This window comes from Bos taurus, chromosome 18 (genome assembly GCF_002263795.3).
Source record: "Bos taurus isolate L1 Dominette 01449 registration number 42190680 breed Hereford chromosome 18, ARS-UCD2.0, whole genome shotgun sequence".
Taxonomy (NCBI): domain Eukaryota; kingdom Metazoa; phylum Chordata; class Mammalia; order Artiodactyla; family Bovidae; genus Bos; species Bos taurus.
The window spans coordinates 40812501-40836427 of NC_037345.1; the positions used below are offsets into that span (position 1 = coordinate 40812501).

General features: G+C 46.4%; 1 protein-coding gene across 18 annotated transcripts in view; it reads left to right on the plus strand.

The window, feature by feature from the left end:
• Positions 1-23927, plus strand: part of ZNF536 (zinc finger protein 536) — a 448340-nt gene that overhangs the window by 38625 nt on the left and 385788 nt on the right. For 9 of the 18 annotated variants that reach the window (XM_024979014.2, XM_024979016.2, XM_024979013.2 and 6 more), the window contains exons 2-3: positions 5718-5884; positions 14992-15061. The gene's annotated coding sequence lies outside the window, so the exon portion shown is untranslated. Of the gene's footprint in view, positions 1-5717; positions 5885-14991; positions 15062-19734; positions 19863-23927 lie in introns of all 18 variants that reach the window. The other 9 variants (XM_024979020.2, XM_024979019.2, XM_015475841.3 and 6 more) reach the window with 3 other exon arrangements.

Here is a 23927-nt window from a genome sequence, read left to right on the forward strand (position 1 = left end):
TGTTTGTATTAAAATCTTACAGTATAGCCCTTGAACATTTCCGACAACTCCCCTGTCTTTTCCCAAGAGTGATTCTCCCCAGATGAGAGGACAGGGGGCTTCCGTCCCTCCCAGCTCCATCCCCAGGGCATGCTGGCCAGTGGGGTCTGGCTTTCACACGTGCCTGAGCTGCCTCCTGAGAGCCACCTTGTATCTGAACAAATGGACGATCTATAACTACTTCCTTCTCCTGCAAATGAGCTTTCCAAGTTTCCAACTTGACTGTTTTATTTATGCTCTTGACCTGTAAAAACAAGCAGGCTATTTAAAAAGCAAAAAGTACTTCCCATGATTAGAGTACTTAGAATTGAAATAAATTGCAGAATGAAGAGGACATTCCTTGTTGCTCCTGTAGAAAATGTCCTGGAGGTTTTGCTCCTTGAAAATAGTCTGTGGTTCTGCATGTCAGGGTTTCCCCCATCTCACTGGCCTTGGGCTCCCCCAGGAAGGATTCACGTGTCTTCCCCTTTTCTTGCTTTTAACTGGTGGAATAATCCTAGTGAACATTTAAAACATGTTTGCAAATGGTTCTAAGTCAAGTAGTTTGCATATAATTGTGGTCCTGGTGGGAAAATACTTTGGAGAAAACACGTAGTGATACAATGCAAGTCCTGCTCAGGTTACACAGCGTATGCTAAATACTGAGGAAACACACACGGTCTTTAGTGAACAAGGTAGGGAACGCTCCAGGGAGCCAATTTAGAATGTGACTTAAGGCAAGCGTGGCTTTTTGTGTCTCTTTCTTTTGGCAACTGTGTTGAGTAACGGTCGTCTCTGGAATTCTTTGTAGGCCCCCTGCCCACCTGAGGTGGCCCCTTTACATAGGCCTGAACAAGGTGGGTGTCCAGAGAGGGATGTTTTGGGCAAATCTGACCGAGTGTGAGGGGCTTGGTGGTGCTCAGCTAAAGGCTGTACCAAGGATGATTGAGTGGTGTGAGCCGTGGAGGATGGGTAGGACCCAGGCAGGGGAGGGAGAAACCTACAATTCATGGATGGAGCGATCAGGAAGAATAAAGAGAAACTGTAGATGATCCACTTAAGAGACAAGTGACTCCTAAATATAGAACTGTCTCTATGATTCATGGTTTGGGTTGCTTTTGAGGCAGTAAGTCAGGGGGAGGGACGCGCTATAGGAATACTTTGAGGGTAATTGAGATTTAGACATTTGGATCTGAGCGCCAGGAAGCAGGTTGGTGCTCAGTTTTGTTTTCCTTCAAAACGAATACCTTCTGGTTATTTAACCTGAGTTCGCTAATGTCTGTGTGAATCTGGTTTCTGGCTTAAGTTGGTCCCCAGCCTCTCCTCATATATGCTTGGTGTCTTTGGCATGGCCTTCATGTGGCCATCGGTGGGGGCAGCTGGCTTCACGGGTTCTAGAGCAGAAGTCAAAGGCAGTCCTGGTTCTGGCTGGTTCCAGCTTTCACAGACAGCTGTTTGTCTTTCCACAGTTGTTATCAGTCTTTTATTTCAGTTGTAACTACCTTCATATTGATCTGAACTCACTCATCAAATCAGACCTGAAGAGTAAAATGCTGTGAAAAATTATTTGGAAATACCTGTATTAATGGGGGAATTTGTCCAAGCCAACAGATAGGGGCATGCAGGCACCCACATGCTTGTTTGGCCACAATTATTGATGTTTCCAGGGCCACTTATTTGAAAGGGTGAGACTTGGTTGTGCAAACATAAGACCCACCTGCCTACATTCTGAGTCGATGCAGTCTCTGGACACGTGCTCTGTGTCTTTTTAACTGTTAACCCTAGGAATATATATTTAAGTTAGACCAAACTGAGTAATTATAATAAAATGGCCTATAGCATGAGCTGGAGTATGTTTGAGATGTCTGTCATCCTTCTATTACCTCAGGTAAATAACTGATTGACCTTTTTGGGGCTCTGATACTTTACTAATCAGAACCTGAAATCTGTATAACAACACTTCATTTACTTGATAGACAAAAGAACAATTGCACTTGAAGTAATGTGATTTCTAAATAGACACTGCCTGTCAAAAATAAATGCATTAGAAGTAAAATGTAGCTCAAGGAGACAATTAGCAAACAGAGGTGACATCGTAAACAGGTGCACCCATTACTCCCAAAGCTTGTGGCAATATATTCGCGTCTTTTAGAGTGATGGAAGATCATGTGACGGTTTGGTGAATTATCTATCGGTATCATCTGACTGATGAAGCCGCTGCTGTTGCAGATCATTTAAAAATGCATCTCACAAATTACATGGTAGCTGGGAAAAATGCAGGTTTCTTTCTTTTTTTTTTTAAAGAACAATGCTTTTCTAAAGCGATGCGCTAGCATACGTAATTTTTTATTTGAAAAGATGGAGACCATTTCATTATGCTGGGTATACAGTCGGTTAAGGTTGTGCAAATTCATTACAATGTTTGTTAATGTATAAAACATTTTCCATTCTGGTTTTCGTGACATTGGATTTTTTTTTTTTATAATGTGCTGTTTCTGAAACATCTGCCATTCTTTGTTACCTGTGGGCAGAGGAGAGAGAATATACTCTTTCTAAGAATGTTTATAAAATCTTTACCAAAAGGGAAAGGCTTGGAAGATGAGAAGGAAAGGATGTATTTTTTTTTTTCCTTTTCTTAGAATTATTATGTTTGAATTTTCTGGATTCTGGATTAGGAACTTTAACAGGAGACAAGCAAGGGAGCCTTTCACTGGTCTCTTGACGAGCCAGCCTAGGAAGGACTAGATTTTCTTGGGGTGTCTCTGTCCCCCTGTGCTGGTGCCACTGCAGTGGGCTCTGCCCTCAGGGTCAGGCTCCTGGGGACCTTTCCTGCTATTTTTCATCAGTTATCTTTGCCTTTTTTTGCTATAGTTTACAGGATACTTAAGGGACCCATGGCTTTGGCTGTTACTGTTTCTTCTTGTTACTATAAAATCACAGGAAAACAGTGTGAAATACTTTATGTGGCCTCCAAATTGGTCTGCCCTTGGATGTTCATGGGCCTTCTCCAGAATAACCAGTAGCTGGAGCTAAAGGTAATATGGATTGAGAGGTGACAGTTCAGTAGAGTGGCAGCAGTTTGATGGCATCCTATGCCCAGATAGAGAAATGAAGAAGGAGCCACCATTCTGTTGTAATTTTTGAATCACTCTCTGCATTGCTGCTGGCTTCCAACTGGGGAGGTGGCGCATGCCCACTCTGAACCTCTGTCTGGCTCCTCATCCTTACTTTCTGAGGCATTCATTCAAGTTTCTGTCTTGGAGATGAAGGAGCAAGGATGGGGCTTTGGGGGCCTGCCCTGTTGAGGCGTAGACATAGTCCGAGCAGCTGTCTCCCCTTGCTGTCCAGGAGACGGACCCTGAGAGGGGTGCAGGCTGGCTGGCCTGCTCGGCGCTAGAGGCACAAGTCAGCTTGTTTTGTGAGGTGAGCCAGCAAGAAAACCTCAGCACCCTGCACAGAAATACAAACGGGCCAGTCAGCGGGATCTGTGCCGAGTGCCCGGGGCTCTTCTCGAAGGCCTGCCCGAGCAGCCTCTGTGGGAAATTTTTGGACATCAGCTCCTCAGAGAAGTGGTGGCCAGAAGGTTTCTGAAGGATCCGAAATCTCTGAGCACTGGAGAGGTCTCCAGATTTGCAGCGTGGAAATCCTCCAGCCAGGAAAGGCTTCATCAGAGCTGTACTTTTTCTTTTCCTTAAAATTTTTTTTTTAAATTAATAGACTTTGTTTCTTAAAGAAATTTTAGGTATACAGGGAAATTGAGCACAAAGTACAGTCCCCATAAGACCCCATCCCCACATTTTCTCCTATTGGTTTAGTGTGTTGCATTTGTTATGGTCGATGAGCCAACATTGATACATTATTATTAACAAAAGCCCATAGTTTATATTAAAGGGATCACTTTTCATGCTGTACATTCTATGGGTTTGGACAAATGTATCCACTATTAGAGTTTCATATAGAATAATTCCACTGCCCTAAAATCTCCTGTGCTTCATCTGGTCATCGTTCCCTCGCCAAACCCTGACAGCCACTGGTACTTTCCCTGTCTCCTTTGTTTTGCCTTTTCTAGAAAGCTGTAGGGTTAGGATCATACAGTACGTAGACTTATAAGACTAGCTTCATTCCCTTAGTAATATGTCTTTATGGTTCTGCTAATTCATTTTATGACTAAATACTATTCCATTGTCTGGGTGTACTACAGATTCTCTTACTGAGAGACGTCTTGGTTGCTTATGCATTTGGGCAACCATGAATAAAGCTGCTATAAACATCTGTGGGCAGGTTTTTGTGTGGATGTGAATTTTCAACTCTTCCGGGTAATTGTTAATACCAAGGAACTTGACCGCTGAGTTATATGCGAAGGTTGTGTTTAACTTTGTAAGGAACTGCCCAACCGTCTTTCCAAGTGGTTGCACCATTTTGCCTTGCTACAGGCAGTGACTGAGAATTCTTGTTCTCTAGCTTTGCATTTGGTGGTATCATAGTTTGGGGTTCTAGTCATTCTGATAAGTAATGGTATCTCATTATTGTTTTAATTTGCATTTCCTTAAGGCCATGTCATGTCTAGCATCTGAGGTGCTTATTTGCATCTGTAGGTCTTCTGTGATGAGGCATCCAGATTTTTGCCCATTTTTAAGTGGGCTCTTTTTATTTTTAATTGTTGAGTTTAAAGAGTTCTTTGTATATTTTGGATACCAGTCCTTATCAGATATGTCTTTAGCTAAGGTTTTCTCCCAGTGTATGGCTTGTCTCTTAATGTTTTCCTTTTGTAACACCTGTGGAAACTCAGCCACCTCAGCCAGTAGTCTATATTCTCATAGGGCCAAACAGAGTCTTCTTACAGTTAGGACCTGAGGTTTTAGGACATGTGAAATCAAAAATACACATGCAGTGTGTCTTCAGTTATGGTCATGGACTCACACACGCACACACACATGCGTGTGTGGAAAAGAATAGAAAGAAGTACACCAGAATATCAACAACAATCACACCAGCTGATAGAATTATGTTATTTTTTTCTTTGTAATATCTTGTATGTTCCAAATGTTCTGGAAGGGAGCACTATTACTTAAATAACCAGTTTTATAAAACTAAAAGTAAATGAACTGAAAAAAGCAACAGCTGTACAGGAGACCTTACAATGTTTCAGTTAGAAATTGTGTAACTTTCATTTTGACTCAGAGAATATCTATGGAACCAAAATTTCAAGTGATGTTGATAATACTACATTTTCTCTAAAACCTTCTTCGGAAAACAAATGAATTTTTATGATGGCTAAATTCAGCTGTCAAGTTTTTGCACAGGTTGAAATTGGCACTGTACAGTATAAATATAATAGAAGCTGCTCATGTAGCTCCATATACAAATTTATATTTATAATGGAAAAGAATATTTAAAAGAATATATATACACATATATATGTATATGTGTATATAATTGAATCACTTTGCCATACAGCAGAAATTAACACATTGTAAATCAGCTACACTTCAATTAAGAAATAAATAAAATAGAAACAAACGAAGACGTTTTTCTAATGGGCACATTAAAATGGTAAAGAAACGAGAGGTGAAATTGGTTTTAAGACTAAGTTTTATTTAATTCAGTGTATCCAAAATATTATCACTTTGACATGTAAAAAAGTGTAAAGAATATACAAGAGATATTTGACATCTTTCCAAACATGTTGTGTGTTTTAGGCTTACAGCACACCTCACTTGGGGCTGACGCAGTTTTTCACGCGCTTGGTAGGCACTTGTGGTCAGTGACTGCCGAGCTGGACAGCGCGGCTCTGTGTGATGGCTGAATATTCGAGCACTATTTGCCAAACAGAGTACAGAGTACCTGAGCAGCAACATTACCTGCAGTAAGTATAAAGGAAAACAAGCGCTTTGTGGTTTCCAGTTTTTCACATTTCTTCTTCAAGATAAGCTGCATCATAGATACCTTGTGATCTGATGATGACATGACATGTCTCCTCTACAGGGATAAATGTTTTTAATTCAGGTGGTAATACTGTGAACTAGAAAGCATTTACAATGTGGGAGACTTTTCTCCCTCTTTGCATTCCTCATGCTCTGGGGGTCACAACTGGCTCAAGGTTGCTGTCCTGTAGAGTCTTGAACTGATGTGGGAGCTGCCTTCCCAGGGATAGGCTGAGACGTGGGGCAAGCTGGGCAAAGACACTGGGGAGATGCTGTCAGGCTGGCTCTCAGAGGAAACAGCCTCCAGGAAGAGCTGGGCTGCCCGTCCTGCCTGGTTCAGGCTCTGGGATGCCACCAGCATGGCAGCTTGGCACCATATCCAGTGACTCAGATCTTGAGCCTTGTGGGAAGCGTTTGCATGTAGTCTGTGCCTCCTGCCCTGAGCACACTGGCCTACAGGGCGGGTTCTCCTCTGCCTTATCCTGGATTGGAATCTCCCACCTTGGGGTAAAGATTAGGAACATGTGCAGAATGATGCCAAGGCTTGTGTGTGCTCCTAAGGACGTGTGGGGCCATGGGATGTTTCCGACTAGCGGACACCAGGCAAGCTTGGCTGCTTTGGAGATGGGGCTCTCCAAGGCCACGGGGTGGGGAGAGAGATGTTGTCCGGTACTGGGAGACAGTGGGGTAGGGTGGCTCCCCCATCTTAAGAGCTCTTAACCTTGGACTTGTTACTTTGTGGCTAGTGCCTCAATTTCCCATCAGTAAATGAACATGGTCATGGTATACCCAGCTCACCCGGTTGTCGTGAGGGTCAGTACTATCATGAGGGATTCTGGTTGGCACATGGTAAGTGCTCAATAAACGTCCGTGGTCACTCTTATGAGTTCAGGAATGATTTGGTCAATGAACAAGTAAGTCCCTTTAGAAGTGGTGGTGTGTGTGTGAATATATTCTGGATATTTCCTGGACTATTAATATATTTTTTTAAGGGCTCATGCACTCCTGTCTCCTTTCTGCACTGTCAGCTTGGACTGATTCACTAGCAAGCATCTCTTCCTTCTCCTTTCACTTTCCCTCTCTCCTTTTCTCCTTCTCAGCGTTGTTTTGACTATGAATTAATTGTAGGTTGGGGGACTTGCAAGCAAAAATCAAAGCCAATAAACTTCAAAAGGATGGGGAGGACCAGGGCCACCGGGGGAGTGCAGGGCCCGACAGGGGCTCTTGTGGCTGCGGGGTGGGGTGGAGGGGCTTTCCATGTTCCTTCAAAGGGGACACCAAGTGTTACAGATTGTCACTTAAAAGCTCAGATGCAAAACTTTGGAAATCTGGGAGAGAGGCAACGGTTTCCAAAACAGCTATTTTTATCTTTTGCCAGCAAGTATGAGCCCAGTGGAACGTAGAGTTAAACTTGGAATTTCTTGGCAAGGGTTAATAATCAATGTAGATCTCCTAACAAAGGAGATGCTGCCTTATTATACTGGGAAAGTTTTTTTTTCTTAACTGTCAGTGAAGCAGTACTAATTATTACTCCAGTGTAAATGAGGTCATTTCCTATTAAGAGAACAAAATGCTTAGCCTCGCCTTGCCAATTCATACCAACTATTTTTCACACATACTCAGCTTTTTAGTTTTTTTTTTTTTAATTTTGATAAAATCCATTCATTTGTATTAGAAAAGTGTAAACCATCGCAATAATAGTTGCCCATGATTGCCCAGATGAGCTTTTGAAATGTGTGGGTTGTTTGAATACCATGTGTTAGCTATGGAACAATTAGGCAGCTGAATGGATCTTTAAAACAATCAGATACTTTTATCTCACTGAAAAAATACATTCCTTGGATGTGTACTGTTAAACCGTAAATTCCGGGGAACATTAAACTCACGTCACGAGGAGAACTTTCGGATATATGTTGATCAAGGACAAAAAGACATCCAAATATCTTGTCTTCATGTTTTCATTTTTTTATGCAAGCAAAAAGATTTAAGGAATATTGTAGCAAACAAAGGGTAATTGTTTTAGCCCAGATGTTGCTTTTGCACAACAAGCAGGTTACAATGTTCCCACAGAGCTGATGAGCCCAATCAGGGAAATGATTAAAAATTGATTTTGTCCCTGTAATTACAGTATGTAAACTACTTAGCTTGGATTGCAAAGGAAGTGATTTTCTAATTACGTATATACTCTGGTGTCTAATGATTGGTTTTTTGAAGTAATGAAGAGAGAGCACTAACGACTCCTTGGTGTTCTGTTGTTTAAGAAAGACCATCTTTAGAGTAAGCAGCAACAGACAAAGAGTTTAAATTGAATTTTCAACACTGTTAATGTGCACATGGATTTGTTTATTAAAGAGACAGAGAAGTAATTTGATTGGCTCTGAGCATCTTGGCTTTTTTTCATGCTAAAGCATGTAAAAATACATGCACCGGGTCGCAAGCTGACGGGAAGAAGCCTCTCCACTCCTCTTTTATCATCCCAGCGCCCAGGCTGATATCGCGGGCTCTCAGGTTCCTGTGAGCGTCTGATGTCTGTGTATCCTGAAAGCATTTAGATCGAACAGGTATCAAATAGCTTCTTCATCAAAGTTACCTTTGTTTTAAAATGAAAGAAGAGGCTTCCTTTGGAAGCATGTCTGGGCAGCCCAACGCACTCCGTGTTATAATATTTCATTCATGTCCTGTGATGCTGGGCTCTGCGTCAGGGTGGCAGCTGCCACCCACCCCCCCATATGTATGTGCGCAAACACACACAGACGTGCGCACACACTCACACACTCACACAGGTGCCAGCCCTATATTTGGAAGCCTGACTGCAACTGCGGTGGGTCAGGAGTGGGACCCCTTGTGGGGGGGTGTTGCTGATGGGGTTTAGGAAAGAGCTGCCTGAGTTCCAAGTGTTCCTTCTCTGCTGTGAGACACTTTGAGGCTGCAGAATAACAGCTCCCCAAACACCTGTTCCTGGCAGAAGTTAGGAGAGGGTGGTGGCTCCAAGATGACCCCGAGAGCAAGTGTGTGGGGAGACCAACAGACCAGGGCACTCTGCCTTTGAAAAGATCATTTGTTACTCACAGTTCTTAAGGAGAGGGGGCACACCATGCCATGCAGGGCTGCACGGGGAGCACCAGGGTTAGTCAGCAAACAGAAGAGGTGAAAACATGGGCAAGAGCCTTTATTGTAGGTTTTTGAGAGAAAAGCACAGCAAGCAGGAGAAGTAGACTTAGGATTGGCTGCGCTGTGCTGTGCTCAGTCACTCAGTTGTGTCCGACTCTTTGTGATCCTAGAGGAGCCCATCAGGCTCCTCTGTCCTTGGAGATTCTCCAGGCAAGAATACTGGAGTGGGTTGCCATGCCTTCCTCCAGGGGATCTTTCCAACCTAGGGATCCGAACCCAGGTCTCCTGCATTGCAGGCATATTCTTTACTATCCGAGCCATCAGGGAAGCCCAAGAATACAGGTGTGTAGCCTATTCCTTCTCCAGGGGAACTTCTCGAACCCAGGAGCTGGGGTCTCCTGCATTGCAGGAAGATGCTTTATCAGCTGAGCTATCAAGGAAGCCCTAGGATTGGCTACTCAGATAATTGTAGCAGGCTGCGGGGCTCAGAGTTGTCTCTGTCTCCAGTTGTCTGGTACCTGGGTGACCAGAGCCGGTGGACAATGGTCCAGAGTATGAGAGCCTGATATGGAAGGTGTTTGGGGCATGGGCTCTGAATTCAGATGGAAGATGTGCTCCCAGGGGAGTCATTTGCTATCTCTGGGAACTGGCTCCTGCTGGGAGGGGCTGTCCCTACAGGGTCAGTAAGGCCCCAGATCTCAAAGAATCGGAGCCGCCGGTTGATGAGGGAGTGGCACCTTGTGCCACCAGCTTCTGGGGCCAGGATGAGCGCGGGGTGAGTCTGGGCGACCCTTACACCTGGCGTCCTACTCAGCAAGTCTCATGGCTCCTTACAAAAGGCATCCTGAATCTGCTTCCTTCTCCCCATCACTCTTGCTCTCAGCCCAGGTCAGGTCAGCCTCCTCTCTCCCCTGGACAACTGCTGAAGCCTCCTCAGCGGTCTCTCTGCCTCCACTCTCGTCCCCTCTTGCCTGTTCTCCCCACTGCAGCCAGTCCAGGGTAAATCAGATCATGCTATTCCCTCACTCAAAACCCACCAATGGCTCAGAATAAAACCCATGTTTCTTACTGTGTCTGTTGAGGTATGTGGATCCTAAATAGCCCACCCCATCTCATTTTTCTGCTCACTGTCCTTGCCTTTTGGCTCCATAGCTTCTTGCTGTTCCTGAACACGCCAGCTCCGTCCTTCAGCAGGGCCTTTGCACTCACTGTTTGCTCTGCTTCTGAAGTTCTCCCCAGCTGTTCACAGGGCTCACTCCCTTACTTTTTTCTCATCTCTTGTCAAGGTCACTTTTTAGTGAGGTCTCGTCCTTGTCTAGTGATGAGTCTGTCCATTATTTTCCTAGATTCTTTTTCATCTTAGAGCTTATTATTCGTTCATATTATATGTTACTTTTATTTGTTATTACTCACTAAGACGTACACTTTGCACAAGCAGAAATATTGCTGACGCGGGGTCCCTGGAAGTTAGAAGCCAGCTAGGCACACGGGAGCCACTTGATGAGTGAGGGCTGAATGAGGGGCTCAGTCCCTCAGGCTGTCTCCCAGGTTGCGTTCCTCACCAGGAAGCCTCTTCTGTTGAGAACTAGAGAGGATGAGGGCTGTCCCTGGGGCTGTGTCCATCCCTCTGAGTCTCGGAGAAAGAAATCAAGAATCTCTCAGTGCTTTGGAGTGGAAGTCTCAAGTCCACTGTGTTTTGGCAGGATCCTTGTACATAGTGGGCCTGGAGAATATTAAGCACTGAGTTGGGAAAGGCACCCAGACGCCCGGAAGGGGCGATGTAGCCCCAGGTGGCATCCCCTGGAAAAGCGGCTTGAGCGCCCCTCTGTGTGCCCCTCCGACGGGGCAGAGCCCATGGCCCAGGAGAGCAGGCTCAGAGGCCTTGGCCCCGGATGCTGGGGTTAGATGTTTAGACAGCTCCGAATGTATCTCCTGTTAGCCGCATCCTTCTCCAGACAAGGGCTGAAGGAGTTCGGCTGCTCTGTCTCCGAATCCTTCTTTCCTAACTCTTGTCTGGGAGGAAAGCAGTTTATCCAGCTCCCATCTGCCCCAGACAGCCCAGACTCCACAGCAGACAGCCCTGCTCCTTCTGCTGGAACTCCAAGCGACCCCTGGGGAGGGGCATCTCCGGGAATACACTCTGCCTCCTGCCGGGCCAGCGCTGGGCCAGCATCTGGAGTAGAGCATGGACCAGGGGAGGGGTGAGGTGAGCCAGCCCTTCCTTCTTTCCTTCCATGCGTCTCTACACCGTCTCCTCCCTCCCTTCCTTTCTTCCATCCGTCTCATCCCCCATCTATCTTATTGTCCCTCCATCTCCCCCTGCTCCCTCCATCCTTCCCTTTTCTCTTTACTTCCCTCCCTCGCTTTCTCCCTTCTTCCCCTCTACGTGATGTTTACTGCGCTCTGAGCCCTCTGCCAGAGGGCGGGAGTGGGAGGTGGATGGGCGCAGCCCTTTCCCCTTATTCTGTGGGGAGCTGGCCTCAGTGTGGTGCCTGGTACCAGGCCCTCAGGAAATGGCAGCTCTCGGTGTCACTCGTCTGACCTTCCAGTTGTCATGGTGCAGAGCGGTGGATAGGTGTGTAACGAGCACGGAAAGGCACCATGTTTGCCTAGAGGAAGGAGCTTTTGTGTTCAGCTTGGGGCTGGTTACAGAGGCCCCGGTGAGGGGGGCGTGTGTGGCATGTCTGCTCATCTCCTGACTTGCCCTTGTGTCTGAGGATGAGAGGCTGGGCTCCTGCCCTGTGAAGGTTTCCTGGCTCCGCTCAGAGCTGCCGTGTCTCTCCTGGGAGAACTCAGGAGGAAGGGGCTCCCCTGTCCCCTAGTGGGGGCCCAGCAGATTCATGGGGATGCCACACTGTGGGCCCACTGTGTGCCAGGACACACCAGAGCTGCCTGGACCGCCTCTCACTGTTTTTTCTTTCTGTGTCTCCCACGTCTTCCTGTCCACCCTGCTTCCCTTCAAAATCCCTCTCTAGGGCTTTCCATCCCCTCTGCTCTCCTCCCCTTCCTCAGTGAGGCCTTAGACGTGTCTCAGGCTCTAAGTGATCCCTCCCTCCCTCCCCGCCGCCTCCTTGCTTTCTCTCTCCTGCTTCTCCAAGTTGCAGTCACCCTGCACTTCTTGCTCAAGCCCCATGGCAGGATTTCTGGACCTTTGTGCTCCCCTTACCTCCGTCCCTGTCTCCCTCGAGGCCCTGCCTGCTGGAGGGCTCACGTCATATGCCCTCCCTCCCTGGTTCCCACTATGGCCGCCTCTCGGGTCCCTGTCCCGCCAGACTCTTCGCATAGTGGGGCATTCCTGGATCCCATGGCAGATCTGCTTGCCCCTGGCCTGCCCCAGGGCTTGGCACACAGAAGGTCTGAGCCACTGAGTGAACAGGTCTCCTAAATTCATTGGCTCCTCTGGGCTGGTGTGTGTCTTACCTGCATCTTACAGGGGTGGCAGGGGGATCAATTTGGCGGATTTCAGGCGTTTTTGACGAGGTGGCTGCTCCCCAGCCCCCTTGACTCATGCCGTGCCACGCTTTTTGCTGCCTTGATTACCTGCCCCCTTCCACCCCTCCTCTGATCTGGTGGTACCTACACCCAACTGGGCTTGTGGGCCATGTCTCCTGGGTGTCCCCCTGCCTGGCTCCTCAGTGTGGGGTCCCTGTGGGAGGCAGGGATGAGGGGAGACTCATGTCAGGGATGAGGTTACTACATTATCTCTCAATGCGAGTTACTTACTTGTACCCAAAGAGCTGTTTCTTTCATTGCGGAAGACAGAATTACTGCACTGGTATTGTCCTTCCTCCCCATCCTGAATTAAAGCATCAGTGTCTGATGTGGTCACCTTTGCCCGACTTGCAGTGACTATAATGACATCAGACACCAGGAGCCCCTCCTGTTTAGACTGGCTCGCCAAGGCACAAATGGCACTAACTCGATTTCCCTTCCTGAGGTTCCTCTTCCAGCAGGAAGCTTGTTAGGCTAAGCTTCCTAGACAGGCGGCCACCTTTGGATAACCCCCTACCCATCTGGGACAGCCCTGAAGAGGGCACAGCCCCAACGAGGGTGCAGCCCCAATCAGGGCACAGGGCTCATGCTGGGCCCTCGGGTGACTCTGACCCTGGGCAGATTGCAGCAGCTGGCGGTCTCATCAGGGGTGTGAAGCCAGAGGACGTGCAGAGCTGGGACTTCCCCAGAAGTGTCCCGTGTTCTCCTGTCCCTGGAACTTACGAAGCTTCTAAGTGAACAGCCCCTGGAGAATAGTCCTTGAATTTTGTAAGCCACGAACTTGTATATAACATCTGAGTCTGACCTCCACCTCCTGCAGTCTCCTCCCTAAATGTCAGGAGCCTTGTGCGCAAAGTGTCTTTGTAGCTTTAATTGGATGCCATAGGCCTGTTCTTCCTGGCTCCGGTAGAACCTGGTAAAGCATAGCTCGAGTGTTTGTATTACACTGCCTAGATTTGAGTGTTGAGTGATACAGAAAACACAAAATGCAGAAGATAATCTGATCAAGGACAGAGAGAGTCTTGTAAGAGAGTCTTGTAACCTCATGCAGATGGTTGAGATGTCGACTTGCTTTCTGTCTCAAGATAGGCAGGTAGAAATTCGTTTACAAACAGCAGTGTCCCTGTTACACTTTGAGAAAACACTTCTAGCATGTACTCAGCAAACACCTTTTTGGTTGCCAGAAATCAGTCTTGGAATTGGATGGAGTGTTGCAAGTCAGTGGTTTGATGTTCAAATACCTTGAGCTGGGACTGCCACTGCCTGCTCTCCGAATGCATCTTCTGGTTCATTTACAGACACATCCTTGACTTTCTACTAGAAGTCTACTTCTGCAATATCAGAATGTACAGTTTATCAAGAGAGAGCACTTGCTTGCCCTGTAGTCTCTTCTGTAACATGGCAAAGCAAATTAGCTTCTTCACTGCACTGGCCCTGAGCTGGAGATCACAGATTAGGGCTTGGCCTCGATCACCCCAACTGATGGCTCTTGAGCCACTGTGACGAGCATCTCGGCTTTCCCTCTGGGCCGTGATCCCATCCTGCTGATTTCCTGGTCTTGCGAGGAAAGGAGAGAGGACTTTGATGTCACACAATACCCCTGACCCCTGGTCCAGTTGTCGGTTCTTGGTCTGGACCTGTTGAGAGCTGCCCTGGCCACTGAATAGGAGTAGTCAATTGAAATTTGGGTGAAATTGTGTGTGGTCTGCTGTAGGGACCTCCTTAAATTAGTGAGAGAAAAAGAACCCTTGAGTACCTTCTCAGTTCCTCACTTTTAGAATTCCAAAGAGAGAGGAAGGAGGGGAAGGAGGGATATAATATACACACACACACGTATATATATATATACACACGTGTGTGTTTGTGTGTGTGTGTGTGTGTGTGTGTGTGTTAGTTGCTCAGTCGTGTCCTACTCTTTACGACCCCACAGACGGAAGCCCACAGAATTCTCTGTCCATGGAATTCTCCAGGCAAGTATACTGGAGTTGGTTGCCATGCCCTCCTCCAGGGGATCTTCCCTACTCAGGGATTGAACCTGCATCTCTTAAGTCTCCTGCACTGGCAGCTGGGTTCTTTACCACTGGTGCCACCTGGGAAGACTATGTGACAGAGAGAGAGGGGGAGAGAGAGCGAGACCGCCCTTATTTGCTCTCATTTCTTCTTCCATCCCACCTAGAGAAGAAACGGCTAGATGCCCCACTCCCTTCTCTTTTTGCAGGTGGCAATTTCCCATTAAAAGAAGCTGAGCAAATCTGGTTTATTGCAGCAAAGGTCATATAGTTCCCAATTTAAAAACTGCTCAATGAATTGGGGCAGTGGGGGCTATTAAATGTTTCTAGACGCTAGTTGAGTGTCTAATTGTTACCATGGCTGAATGTTGTTTACGTGTCTTATTGGAGTCGATGTGTCCAATGCTGAGAATTTCTAACAGGTCTTATCTTTGCAGTTCCTGACCACCACGGCTTTAAGAATATCCACCAGCCACGAGGGAGCTCCGTTGCTTTCAGACTCGCCTGGTAAGGAACACTGATTTACAGTTTGTTGAAGGGATCCTTCCTGTGACTTTTGGGGAACCAGGCTGCCCTCTCTGGGTTGAGGACCTTTGTGCTGGGTGGAAGTTCTCCCAGCTACTCCTTTGTTTCTGTGGACAGAGGCTGGGCTTTGGAGATGCTTCCAGATTCAAAGGTCTCTGGGATCCAGCATGGGTCCCAGGTCTCCTGGACGGCATGACTATGTGATGTCAAGACATGCTCAGAAGGTCTCAGAATGGGGTCACAAAGCCCCGCAAGGTTGACTTCATTGCCTCTCACATGACATCCTGCAGAGTTGCTGCCTGCCAGCTGGCAGTGGGAACCAGAGCTGGGGAGCTGGTGGGATGGCTGCCTAAAGCTAGGCGGCCCTTCCAAGCACCACCCGTGGCCCGTTTCCCTGCCACTCAGCACGTGGTCCTGTGGCTTGGCCCAGTCTTGAAGGAAACCTGTGTCTGAGTGGTTCTGTGCCTGTCACCTCAGTTGGACTCAAGATCACAAACTCAGTCATGGAGTGTTTTTCCCACATGAAGCTAAAAACTTAAGAAGAAGGGGCAGGGCTGATATTTGATGTCTGCAGCCCCCTCCTCTGAGGCTGCCCTGACACCTCTGTAAACTCACCCTGAGATCTAATTAGCCAAACCCACCTTCTCCTGACCATGGGCCTCGGAGGTCACTACATAAACCAGGAAAATTGATAGTGGAATTATGCACTTAGAAATTAATTTTGTACTGTACTGGATATATATTTTTTTACTGTGACTTTATCTTGTTGAAAAAGTGCTTACTTCTGATTTTGTGGATATTACTGACCGTGGATTACTTTTATTTTGGTTTTTACACAACAGTTATATTAGAAATTTGCTGTTTTATTCTTACCTTCTTAGTAAAAATCCTTTTATCACACAATGGGTAATTTATATCCATTACCAGGCCTTTCAATCCTTTTCAGTGGGGCTGTCAGCGCCGTTGGCACAGTAATGATTAATGTGATCTAATAATAGTGTGCCATTATATTACCTTAGTAAAACATGTACCAACATCCTATTCGGATCTACCAAATTCATAGCTTCCTATAATATTTTTGTTGAAAGACAGGATTACTATTTTTCAAAGCTGATTTTTTCCCCTTTAACATATTTAATGAAATTCACAATTCTTTGCCTTAGTAATCCGGGCATTTGATTGGGCTCGGTGGGTGAATTTGACATCTGTAGACACCGTCGTGGTTTGTCAGGGAGAGGCTGGACAGTCCAGAGATCTGCCAGGGAGATTATTGTGTTTTTGTTGGGCCTGGGTTGTTTTGCCTTGAAGAAAAAAAATGGCTGGATTTCCAGTCCCGTCTGACATGTAATAAGAGAAGTGTGTTTTAGATCAAAAGGCAAAAGAGCAAGAAATTTGGCTCAAAGGCTCCTCGCTCCCGTCCCCTGTTTTATCCACTTTCGTCACCTGCCTCGGTCTGCTGGCGAGCAGAAGGGGCCACAGAGCTGGGGGAGCAGCTTCAGACTCTTTTCCTGGAAATGCTCCTTCTTGACCTGTCCCTTTTTTCTTGAGGCTTTGGCTCAGCCTCTCTGGAGCTAAGACGGGGTTCCTCGGCCTGGCAGTGCTGACATTCTGGGCCGGGTAATTCTTTACTGTGGGGTCACCCTGTGCACTGTGGGTGGTTTACAGCTTCCCTGGCCTCAGCTCACCAGGTGTCAGTTATGAATCCCTTCCCCTGTTGTGACAAACAAAAATGTCTCTGGAAATGACCCAATATCTTCTGGGGGCACAGTTGGCCTGCTTGAGAACCTCTGGTCTAATGTGATAGGAGCATAAGCAGATATTTTTGCGGTGTGGGGGAATTCCAGCTGGAGCTCAGGGTTTCCTGGTGCTTCCTGGGACATCTTCCGGCTGTGGGGGAGAAGCTCTGTGGATGATGGCTACACTCTGCATCCTTTTCCCAGCTGAAACGCAGCCTTCTAACTTCTCTCCCCGCCCCCATCTCTGTCATAGAGCCTGGCCCGAATGAGGGCCTGATTCTTAGCTTCTTCCACTTAAATCCCATTATAATCATGCTTGTGATTGATAACATTCCACCTTTTCAAAGGGCTTTAAAATCTGTGTCAACCAAGGATGACATTATTGTAGTACGGGCGAGATGTATTCAAACAATTACACACTCAAATCAAAGTGGGAAGGTTTGTCCTTCTATCCTGGTGCCTTTGTGATGTGGCTTTCGCCAGCACCTCAGCACTCCCCCCAACCCCCATGGCCCCAGAAACCTTCAGCAGGAGAATGCATGAGTGGAAACGGGTTTTGCCCTTGATATCACTCAGATCTGAAAGCAGCCTGAATATTTAGGCTTCCTAAGGCAAGAGAGGGGCTTCCCTGGTGGCTCAGATGGTTAAGAATCTACCTGCAATGCAGGAGACCCAGGTTTGATCCCTGGGTTGGAAAGATCCCCTGGGGAAGGCATCAGCTCCCTACTCCAGTATTCTTGCCTGGAGAATTCCATGGACATAGGAGCCTGCCTGGTTACCGTCCGTGGGGTTGCAAAGAGTTGAACATGACTGAACAACTAAGCACACGCAAGGCTGGAGGGTCGGGGAAGAAAGTGAGGTTGTTGAGCACAGGGAAGAGAGAGAGGGTGAGGGAGGGAGAAAGATCCTTGTTTTTGATTCAGAACAAAAATTACTGCTGCAACATTGGCTCGAAATATGCAATCAACTGAAATCAGGAAAAGTATTTTGAATACAAAATTTATATGAAATACTTGAATCTAGATACGTGTGAACCCACGTATATGTAGATATTTAAATCAAGGATAGAGAAGATGAGAAATAAAGCTTTTGTCATAAAAATACTGCCTGTAGTATTTGCCTTCAAATGATTCTGCCACATTGGAATATGTTTTTGTACTGTTAGCATTTCCACAGAACACACTTTTGTTTGTTTTTACAGCTGATCCTCGATGGTGACAACAAGTAAGGGAAATGTCTCTGATTTACCTCTGTGATAGAGGATTTCAAATACACTGTGATGTTTGATGCAGGAGTAATTTTGGAGACCTAGCTCTTTACTGGTTTCTGGTTGGTCTCTCTTGCTGCTGCTGCTGCTAAGTCGCTTCAGTCGTGTCCGACTCTGTGCGACTCCATAGACGGCAGCCCATCAGGCTCCCCCGTCCCTGGGGTTCTCCAGGCAAGAACACTGGAGTGGGTTGCCATTTCCTTCTCCAATGCATGAAAGTGAAAAGTGAAAGTGAAGTCGCTCAGTCTTGTCCGACTCTTAGCGACCCCATGGACTGCAGCCTACCAGGCTCCTCCACCCATGGGATTTTCCAGGCAAGAGTACTGGAGTGGGGTGCCACTGCCTTCTCCGCGGTCTCTCCTAGTACAGTGTAAATGTGGAGAGAGTAAGGCCTTGCTGTTTTGTTCAGTATTATATTCTAATTCCTGGAATGGTGCTCACTGTATAGAGGATTCTCAATAAAAATAGTGACTGGAAGGATGGACAAGTGGGTGGATGTATGGGTAGCTGGGTGAGTGGATGAGTGGATAGGTGGATGGGTGGATGAGTGGATAGGTGGATGGATGGTTGAGTGGATGGATGGAGGGAGGGATAGCTAGATGGGTAGATGAGTGGATGGATGGGACTCTATCTCAAACCCTGACAGGATCTTAGAATGGTAGGTCCAAAGGTTCAAATGAAATCCCACTTTTTACTATCTCTTCATCCCTTGCCCTCCCAAACATTTTTTTGTCATCAAACGGTCAGTTATAGAAGGATATTCTTCTTATCTCTCCTTTTCAATCCAGTCTTTAAAATAGAAAACAAAATGTCTGGGACAGTGCCAGGCAATCTCTGTAAGCTGAAACCATATGGATGCCTTGTTATGAAAGTAGCCCTTAAGAATCCACCAGGGTGTGTATGCAGATGAAGACATATGTACTGGGGTGGAAGACATGGAGGCCGAGTAGGGGAAGGTGACCTCTTTCAAAGCGGGATGTGGGCAAGGAATTTATGAGGCTCAGAAGACTTCCTGTCCAAATGACTGGTTGTCTGTCTCCTGGGTAAAACTCTGTAGTTTATATTGTATTTCATGCTCTCTTAGAGGCTCTTGTGTGTCCTCTTCAGCCCCACCATGCTGGATCTCTTTGGGACTGGATGATGCTCAGGCCCCTGGGCTCTGCTATCGTGAGGAACTAGGCTGAGACTCCCATGTCCCAATACAGCGGGTACCAGTCTTTTGGGAAATGTATTCCCAGTGATGAGGATAAAAAGTTACTCCACCCTTGACTTTTAAATTATTGCACAATGGATAACATAGCAGTACTGGTAATAAAATAATGAATAATAATAAAGAGAGATAAATGACCTCTAAACCTGGCAAAGATATGGAGTCTGGAACCATATTTCCTGGGTTGAACCATGGTTTCACCATGCACTGGCTATATGACCACATGTCAAGGGATTAGTCTTGTGCCTCTCTTTTCTCATCTGTAAATTGGGAATGACAATGATGGCAATAGAGTAGACTGTGTAAGTAATCTATCTGATTGTACAAGTAAAATAATGCCTCTTGGCTCAAAATATGTAATTAGTAAGTGTGTTGCTGTTATTAGTAGTGTTTGCATTTTCTCTATTTAGTCACCTCTTTTCTTTCTCTGTCTTTATTCAAGATTAAGGAAAGTATAGGCCATTTGCAGACTCGTGCTGGAGCTAGGAACTTTGAGAAGTTGCCAGGCATACGGCCTTCCCAGCACCCCTGGGACAGTGGTTAGCAAGTTCAGAGAACGTCAGAAGGGTGGTGAGTTTCCTAAGTCAGCTTCCCCATCCCATTTCCTTTGTGGAGGGAGCGTTGTTGACACACCACTGGGGGTTTGGGATTTACTTGGTGTTTGGGGCGTGCATTCCTGGGCTGGATGCCACGTGGTCACAGTGGGTGGGACAGCCAGCTCCTAAAAGGGAGGGGAGGTCCTTGGCTTTTCTCCCCAACCCCTTGCAAGTGAGACTGCTCTGCGTCATGGCCCGATCTTGTATTTTTAGCATCCACTGAAATTTAATGTTTTGCTTTTGGTTTATTATGTATGCAAGTATCTTGCTGATAAATTACATGTGTAATTGTACCATCGGAACCACTGCTAGTCAGCGACAACATATAATTAAACTCACCCTTGTAGTCATTGAACTCTTCCGTCCCTGACAAGATCACTGACCACTCCGAGGAGGGTGTGCCGCCATATGTGAGCCATGCACACGCCTGCGTGGCCTGCCGCCTCGCTTTCCCACGCCCCCCGTCCCCCCACCTCCAGCACAGGGCAACCCTGCACACGTGCAGGGTGGACTTCCTTCAGACGGCGCTGAGCCCACAGGAGGGAAGGCCTGGGCTCCAGGGCCTGGAATGCTCCCCCTTCTCTATTTTTGTGTCTCTGCCTGAAGGGTTATTGACCCCAGAGTGGCTGCTTGGTAAAGACTGGAGTGAATAAATCTTAGAAATATCTGTTTGCCCTCTTTTCACTTGTAACTTGAAACCTTTCCACATTTTTCCTTTTTGGGGATGATGTTCACTGTGGTGTCCTACGGTGGGAGCTGGTGGACCACAGCCTGGGGGTGGGGGGTCAATATCTGCACACTGCCTGTTTTTTATTTTTTTTACAACATTTAGAAATACTTTAACCATTCTGAAAAAATACAAAAAAATTCTGCCTTGACCATGTTTAAGTGTACAGGTCAGTGGCATTAAGTATGCTGTGCAACCGTCACCACCATCTACCTCCAGAACTTTCTCATCTTCCCAAAATGCTATTCTGTACCCATTAAACAGTAAATCCCCATTCTCTTCTCCCCCACCCTCTGGCAATCGTCCCTCTGCTTTCTGTACTGGTGGATTTGACTACTCTAGGTCCCTCATGTAAGTGGAATCATACAGTCTTTGTCCCTTGGTGATTGGCTTATGTTGCTTAGCATAATGCCCTGAAGGTTCTTCCATGTTGTAGCAGTGGTAGGACTTTCTTCCTTTTTAAGGCTGAATAATATTCCTGTGTGTGTGTGTGTTACACATACCATATTTTGTTTATCCATCCATCCACCAGTGGACACTTGAGTTGCTTCTACTTCTTGGTTATGGTAAATGATGCTGCTCTTAACATGGGTGTGCAACTAGAGTTCTTGGAGACCCTGCTTTTACGTTTGGAACTGCTGGAACTTCTGGAGCATATGGTAATTTTAATTTTTTGAGAAACTGCCATATTATCTTGGAGAAGGAAATGGCAACCCACTCCAGTGTTCTTGCCTGGAGAATCCCAGGGACCGGGGAGCCTGGTGGGCTGCCATCTATGGGGTCGCACAGAGTCGGACACGACTGAAGCGACTTAGCGGCCATATTATTTTCCATAGTGGCTGCACCATTTTACTACACTCCTACCAAGAGTGCACAAGGGTTCCATTTTTTTTTTTTCACATTCCTGTCAACACTTATTTTCTGCTGCTTTTTGATAGTAGCCATCCTAATGGGTGTGGAGTAGTAGCTCATTGTGGTTCTGCCTACTTTTGTGAAAGCAAAGAATGGCTTTTACATTTCTGAATGAATGAAAAAAATCAAAAGAAAAATACCGTGTTGTGACACATGAAAAGTACATGAAATTCAAATTTCAGCGTTCTTAGATGCAGGTTTCTTGGCACACAGACAGCCCCATTCATTTACGTATCATCTGTGGCTGCTTTTGCGCTGTAATGGCTGAGTAGGGAAGTTGGGACAGATTGTGTCGCCTGGAGAGCCTGAAATATTTCCCACTTGGCCCTTTACAGAAGGCATCAGCCAACCCTACCCTGTGATCAGACCTTGGGACCCCTTGTCTTGTATAATCTCAGCAACCCACTTTGCAGACAAAGAAACTGAGGCTCAGCACAGATAACTTACAAATCACACATCAGAAAATGGCTTGTAAACCAAGAAACCAGGACAGCCCAGGCCTGTCTCTGTGTGCTGGTCACTCTCCCTTTGAATGTGATTGTTTCGATGTTGCTCTTTACAGAGTGCCTGCTGGGGTTTTAGTGAGCCTGAAATCAGGTCCTAGTCGAAAAAGAACTGTAATTGTGTAAAAACTTAATGCTGTGATTGGGAGAGGTGGCAAACTGAGGGCGAGAATGAAGCTGGGAGGAGGTGTAGGTGAGCTGAGCTTTCCTTTGTTTCTTTTATTTAAATTCCAAGACTGGTGTCCGATAATGCATGGTGGGCCGAGCTCTCAACCCTGCTGAAGAAGGAGGCAGTTTCAGGATGCCTGCATCCTACATGTATAACATTTCCTTAGGACAGAGGAAAAGCTAAGCAAATCGATAACTTCTTCTTGCATTAAAAAACTGAATTATTCTCTACCCCAGAGAAAAGAAAGCCAGGGTATATGGTACATAGGGGAACACGCTAATTGATTCTTCCCCCTTCATTCTCTGTATCACATGTTGTTTGGCATGAATCTTGGCACGGATCTCTTTGACCCACCTCAGATCTTTTTCTCCGAATGTGGAGACTGCTGTCCCATTTCCACAGACGGTCTTGGGCACCCCTGTGGCCTCTCGGACTCAGACGGCCAGCTGCTGCTAACGAGGGATCAGGCAGCTGTCTGACTCGTCCCCTCCTTGCCACTCTTTTGGTCGTCCACAATGTGTGGACTTGGTACCAGGAGCCTTCTGACATTTCTTCATACAGAAGACAGAGAGTGGATAGTTTTTTTGCTCTTTCGTCATTGGAGAGAGAAGTCTGAGTTGATTGTATGTATTTGTGCTCATGGTGGAAACAATCTCTTAATCCAAGTGCTTTGGGGATGTTGGGGCTCAGGAAACGGTTGGTCTTGTGTCCATCTCAAGCGAAGAGATGGGATTTCCTTTCACATTTGAGAGCACACAGCCTTCCCCGCCGCAGGAGCTGCTGTGTTTCAACAATAGGCTTCATGTGGTTGCAGAGTAAAGCACAGTGATGTTTTTCATGAACTTTTGTCTGTGATTTAAGCCTGGCAGAACTAGACTCCTGTCCTTACAGTTTTCTGGCTCATTTTGCGCAAAGGGAAGTATGCTAACTGGAGTCGATAATGTGATCGACATGTTAGCACATGTGAACGACATGTTAGCACCATGCAAGAGAGACAGCAGTGACTTTGGATTTTGAGTTTCATCCTTGAAAATGTATGTGATGCTTCAAGCAAGGGACCAGCACCTAGTGGTGCTTGGTAGGTGCTCAAGGGGTGAATTAGCCTGGTAGTGGCCTTGTGCTTAAGAATCAGTTAGAGAAATGAGTGGTAACATACGTCTATGTGTCCAGGAAATGGAGATACCCATGACTTCTTTCTGTTTAAAGATTAAATTTGGTTCTTGGCCTGGTGGTGAACCAAACCTTGACAGTCCAGAGGGGAGGAAACTTTGGATAGGGAGGAGGAGGTCGTGTGTGTGTGTGTGTGTGTGTGTGTATTTGTCAGGGTGGTGGTAGAGATGAGTATGTGGTGAATTTTCCCTACCCTAAAGCCATTTTTATTTTCTTTCTGACATACTGTAGGACAATCAACTTGTCCTCCTGTCCGTATGTGTAGATTGTTTCATGTCTAAACACAATTAATAGCACATATGATGCTCTTATGAGTGAGCATGGCAAAACAGTGTAGTGTTTGTTCTTTAACAAAATAAAACTTGGGATAGCATCTGCAGTAAAGATCGTAAGTCTGGCCCACGCGGGATTTGTTCACCAAATTTCTGTTTCTCCTCTCCATGCCACACACATATGTGTGTGTTTAAACATGATTTCAGTGTTTCTAGAAATGTGACATCCCAACTAATATCAGGCCTCCGCTAACAAGACAGTGAGTGGCACCAGCCCTGGAAAGGT